Here is a 6,274-nt window from a genome sequence, read left to right as displayed (position 1 = left end):
GGGTTCCCTTTAAAAAAAAGTTCCAAACTTCGTGTGACATTTAAGAAGGCTTTTTGTGACTGTCCTTTCTCACAGCACGGTCCTAGAGAATTTGCCCTACTGATTTTGGGTGGGCCTAAAAGAAATGGTAGTTGTTGCAAATGGAAGAAACCAATCAAATACTGTTTATCTATTTTGTTTGTAATAATACAAAAATCACAACGTTCAAACTTAAAACAAAGGAAAAACAATGATCCCTATCTCAGACGATCAATTACGACTTCATCCAAGTAACTCACAGTCCCCACCTCCCATGCTGGTTAGGCTCTGCCCTGGCCTTCTCTGCTCTGCTGTTGGAAGGCGACAGCCTCACTTCCTAGGGCGAGAAGCGTGTGTTGGAGGAGAGGGGAACAGCTGGGGCAGGACGTGTGGTTATTCCAAGTCCCTGAACACTATCCTTGGTGTCAGACACTGGTTTTCCTGCTGCAGGACCTTCGGAGGCTGACATCTGAGTTGCAAAATTGCAGCCTAGACTACAGCATAAATGCGGGGCTCCCTTGGCATTCCTCTGTGAGTCTGAAAGACGTAAGCATCTCTGATGTGGGAGTGGGGACCGGCGTGCAGAAACTTGGGAAAGGGGAGGAAGGATGTAAGGCCAGTGAACTCGGCCTCCTCCCCAGTCCTGAGAATGTGCACCCACCGCTTGCCAACTAGGCCAGTCACTGAGAACGAGACGCTCACCAGTGCACAACCCTGTCCCGAGCAGCGACGTCCCGAGGGAAGCCAGCGCCTGTAAAGGAGAGCCCCATGCTCTGGGTTCGGCCGCTTCCTCGCTCTCGGCTGTGACCTTGCTGTTTGTCCACCATGCATAGTCTCCGCTCTGAAATAAACACCGCCCACGATCGTTACAGGGTCAGATGAGTTCATGAGTGTACAGCGGCGTATACTTCCTCTGGCAAAAGCCGTGGCTTGAAGACTGAGGTGGTGCAGATGGAGGAGGCTGCACACATGCTTGGTGGGGGGCGACGGAGAACGAGGGGCTGAGAGTGTGCTACAACTTCCTAACAAACATGCGAGAAGTACGAGTCATTCAACACGTGCAGTGTCTACACCGCACAGAAGCTCTAAGACCTTAATATGCCCAAGATCACCAAGATATCTGGGGACAGAGCTGGCACTTGAACCCAGATCTGGCTGACTCCCAAATCTACCCTGCTTCCCTCTCACACAATACCCTACAATATGCCCCAGAAAAGGAGGAAGGGAGTGATTAAAAAAAAGAAAAAACAGGATTCATTTAAACACTCCCTTGCTAGAAGAAGCTGGACTTGACATCTGAGCGAGGAATGTCTCAGTCAGCAGTGGATGGGGTCACAGGCGGCCGAGTCGAATGTATACTTCGAAACAAGTTGGTCAACAGCACAAAATAACCAGCTGTCTTCTTCTCATAGGCAAGAATGTTTCCTGGCATGCTGCTGCTACCGCCTCGCTAGGAGGAACTGCTTGGCCAAATATGTCCTCACCAACATTCTCAGAACAAGTTCTAGACACAAAGAAGTCCCTGCAGGGCCTGGTAATTCCAGAGTGGTCAGCACAAGAATGCTGGTAACTTCTGCCAACTCTTGGAAAATGGGGAGCTCCCGGACTCCAGGCCATAGCTCTGTACGCGACCGAGTTCATGAGTGGTCTCACACACAACCGTGGAGCAATAACAAGGCCTGAGGTCACCGTGAGGCTCTTAAGGATCAGAGCGAGGAGGGCCAAGTGCTCCCGGAAGCCTGAGACAAGGCGTCTGTGTAGGACGGGAACAGAAGGCTCAGTGCACAGCTTGTACAAAGCCCACGCCTCTCGTGCCCTGGGCTTCCTTCCACGCATTGCTGACTTGCTCACGGAGCTGCCCGATGAGGGGGGTGGGCACAGACCTGTTGGGCTGGAGGTCCAGCGAAGGCTCATTTCTGGTTCTCCCACCTTGCCTGCTGTTACAGTATACTCTGGCCACAGTTCTCAGCAAACAAGCAAGCTAAAACCCATGCCAGCTCTCAGCCTTCCACCTGCCAACCCACGCCCTGGCCCTGTCACTAGAGCAGCCCCATCCCCAGCTGAGGCCAGAAAGATAGCAGGCCCCTCCAGGGTCACCCCTGACAGTAGCTGCAAGCCTGGATGTGAAACCCTCCCCAAACGCAGTGCCAGCATACTGTGCACTGTCAGGGAACGAGAAACGACACATCTGGGCTTGGGGAGGTTTATGAGCTCGTTTCCTGGTGAGAACATCACTGAGAAGACACTAGAAGCCATGTTGACTTGAAGCTCCAACAAGGCCCATTCCTGGGACTCTAGGGAACAACACCCTGAAGAGGAGTACGGGGAAACTCAGCGGGGAGCCCTAAGGAAGACGCTCAAAGCAGAAAGGGGAGTGGCCATATCTTACAACCACAGCGGGTCATGGGGGCCCTCCCAGATTCCAGAAAAACAGCGCATGGGAAAGAGACCGTGTCACGTGACAGCACTGCCATAACCGGGGAATGAGAACAGCTCCTGACCAAAGAAGCCATGATCCCTCTGACCCCCGGTGAGGCTCACTCTCTAGTTGTCTATCCTGCTAGAATGATTAGCCCCCAGATGTGCTGAGTCTCTGGAGAGGGCGTGGAGGTTAGTTTCAGAGGTTGGAGGCTGCAGTTTTGCAGGAAACAAATAGGAATGAAGACATCCATCCCAAGGTCTCTAGCGAGCACTGTGACCAGACGTTTCCCCTTTCTGATCTTCAACTTCTCATCTATGTTTTCTTTCCTTTTAGGCTTTGCCATAGGGTGTATGCACTTGCCAGAGACAGGCAGGAGAGGGAAAGCAAGAAATCACCCCCCGACCACTGCCACCCCAGGAGGATGGCCACATGGCAATCCCTTCTCCTTCATTCTCCTATGCACATGCGCCTGGCGTGTTTTTCAAGCTGCTGGGTCTGGAACTCGAACCGTGGCTGGCCATGTGGGAATCCAGCACCTTAACCACCACGCCTTCTGCTGGCCCCGAATTGCTCATCTCTTAAACAAGGTGCTGGAGCCTTACGGGTCCCTGTGGCTGCGGAACGACACATGGCTGTGGAGACTGCTTCTGCCTTCTCAGTGTTCTCCCCTCACAAAGAGCAGGCAACACAGCGGGGGGGGGGAGGGAACACGTGGGACCCCCAAAGGAGAAGCAGCTGCCCACGAGACAACGAAGGTGTACTTCCTGGGCCCAAGCCCTGGTAAGAGTGCATCTCCCCGCAAAGGTCAGGTGTGAGAGGCAGCCCCCATGACTCTGTGATCACCAACTGGCAAGACAGAAATTTCCGTGAGGAAATGGAGGCTATGTTTCAAACAGGAGCCAAGGAGAAGCCACCCTGTTTGTTCCTTAGCGAATGCCAGTGTGGACCACGTGTTTCCTAAATGAATTGAGGTGCAACGAACACCTGAAATCACATGGCCACAGACTTGTAGGGAGATATGAGATCTAAGAGAGTTTACTGGAAGTAGGCAAAAGTGGGGAAAGGAAAAAGACTAGCTTTTATTTTTTTATAATTTGCCAGAGGGCACATGCACTTACCAGGAAGAGACACAGAGAGAGAGAGAGAGAGAGAGAGAGAGAGAGAGAGAGAGAGAGAGCGAGAGCGAAATGAGAAAGCATCCTCCATGGGAAATGGTCATCTCATCCCTCCCTCCTTTCAGGATTTGAGGGACACACACATGGTTCTCAAGCTGCCAGGTCTCAGCCTCGACCTGCACGGTGGCCACGTGGCATCTGGCCATCTTCACCACGCCCCCAGCCTGAGAACAGCTCCTTCAATCGTGGCACTGGAGCAGAGCTCGCGCATGCTCAGTAGTCTCTCCTGCACTCGGCAGACCTCAGCCCGCAGGATGGCTGGCTCTGCAGCCCCAGCTGGACTCAGGGCAGGTTCGCAAACAAGCCCACGGCACACCAGCCACCTGCCCAACTGGCAGAAATCTCAAACGGGATTTATGATCAGGACGGTAGACCAAACGCCTGAGATCATCTTTCCCCTCACAGGACCCTGTGGAAACAGGAGTGAAGTAATGGAAGGTGAATAACCACAAAGACGAAGGGATGGGGAGGAAACCTCAGGAGCCAAGAAACGCCCGCCTGCTTATGGCAGGAGCATAACTGACAGGAATGGGCAGGGCAGAGGGATCCTAATGTGGCTGCAGAGGGGATGCCCCTGAGCAGGCAGCAGAGTCGCGCTGTGGCATCCTGGAAAGGCTTGGGGATGGAGCCGGAAAGATGGCGAGAGGCACTGGGCAAAGACAAGGGCCTCTGTTGACCCTCAGGGCCTTGCGCCTCCCATGCAGCCAGACAACCGCTCTGCTCCGAATCTGTGGCAAAGCTAGACACTTCACCAGGGACACTAGGCACAGCAAAGCTGGCAGCAATGGAGTGAGAGTCGGTACTGTGATGAGACTGCCCGGTCGGCGGCCAGGACTCGGGCGCTCAGGTACACTGCGGACTCTGGGTAAGGCCCAAGAGTGTGCTCACCACACAGGAGCACTGGCTAAGGGAGCAGCCAAGAGGGACAATCTCGCCTTTGTCTGCTCTTTAAGTCTTGCCCCAGTCAGGGCTGCACCTGCCTGGAGGAACGGGCAGTGTCTTCCGCCAGGTCTAGCCAGGCGCTCATGGGCAGTTTCGGCCCAGAGCAGGCGCTGTTGTGAAATTGCACAAGGGCACTGCACTGGATAGAACAATAGCAGCCCTGTGGGTGTCCTCTGTCCCGGCAGGAGAAGAGTGGAAGTATCTCTAAAGAGAGAAAATGAGTCCCAGAGACCTGCAAACACTGATCTGTAGGGTTCTCCAGTGATGAATCCAGATGCCTCCTGACGGTCTGGTGACCGTCAAGAAAAGCCTACTGGCTGACGCAGTTCCCGACTACTTTTGTTGTTGATAGGGTCTCGCTAGGTTAGTCATGCTGCCTCCGTCTCCCGAGCAGCTGGGACTGCAGGTGTATACCACCACATGTGGCTCATTCAGACAGGGGCTCACTGTGTCACCCACGCTGGCTGTGAGCTTGTGATCCTTCTGCCTCCGTCTCCCGAGCAGCTGGGACTACAGATGTGTGCCACCGCGCCTAGCTTTTCACGGTGGGCCAGGAATTGAGCCTGGGCCTTCCATGTGGCCTCAGCCTGCCGAGTAGCAGCCTCAACCATTGTGCTACTGTGGCAAAACAGGTTTTTGATATGTCACTCTTAAACATGAACGGCTCCATAAGATCACCAGATATTTGAGGGACGCTTGTCACATGAAAGCAAGAGACTGAGACCAACCAGAAGAAAGGGAACGCAGCGCAAATGAAGGCGAGACAAGGAAAATGTAAGACTTCCCAATAAAACACTATCATTAACACACAGAAATAAGACCCGCATCCACGAACCAAGAACAGGAGATTATAAGACAAAAACAGGAACACAGCTACAAAAAGTTTTGAAAATTACAAGTTAAATAAAATATTCATATAGGAAAGACAAAACTGAATAATTCTTTCTGAAAATTGATCAAAAAAAATAAAGAGATGAGACATAGGAAAGATAAAGATAGCAGACGATCAGCCTAGGAGATCTAACATTAGAACACAGATGGTCCGGAAAGAAAGAATGTGAAGAGTTATAAGAAAAAGAAAAATTCCCACTAGGGTTCAGCACAAGGATAATAATAATGATGCAATATTATCATAACAACTCAGAGCATCAAGAACAAAGAGATCTTGGGACCAGCAGTTGGCGTAATGGCTATGTTGCTGAACTCCCATGTAGTCTGCGGCGGTTCGAGTCCCGGACCCGGTGGCTTAAACATGAACGGCTCCATAAGAACACCAGGTGTGTGTGTGTGTGTCTGTGTGCGTGCACAAGATCCTGAGAGGAGAACGGAGGAGAAGGGATTACGGTGTGGCCATCCTCCCTTGGGAGTGATTTCTTGTTTTCTGTCTCCCTGTGTCTCTCTGTCTTCTGGCGAGCGCAAGTGCCCTATACCAACAAAAAAAAAAAAAAAAGAAAAGAAAAAAAGAATAAAGAGATCTTACTTGTTTCGAGGGATGGGGAAAAAGTCCAAGGTGTGAGAATCAGAATGGCATCAGGAATCTCAATGACCCCGTTTACAGGACAGGGCAAGGTGTTATTTTCTGCCTGTAATTCTATGCTCAATCACACTTGGGTAAGGACAGGATAAAGATACTTTAGGGCATGCAAAAAAAATCTCAAAATATTTATAATACTTCTCATGTGTTTCTCCAAAAGTTACCAAAGAATGTGAGACACAC

The sequence above is a fragment of the Tupaia chinensis genome, unplaced genomic scaffold, assembly GCF_000334495.1.
Source record: "Tupaia chinensis unplaced genomic scaffold, TupChi_1.0 Scaffold143913_1, whole genome shotgun sequence".
In the NCBI taxonomy this organism is placed as follows: Eukaryota; Metazoa; Chordata; class Mammalia; order Scandentia; family Tupaiidae; genus Tupaia; species Tupaia belangeri.
This window is presented reverse-complemented; position numbering follows the sequence as displayed.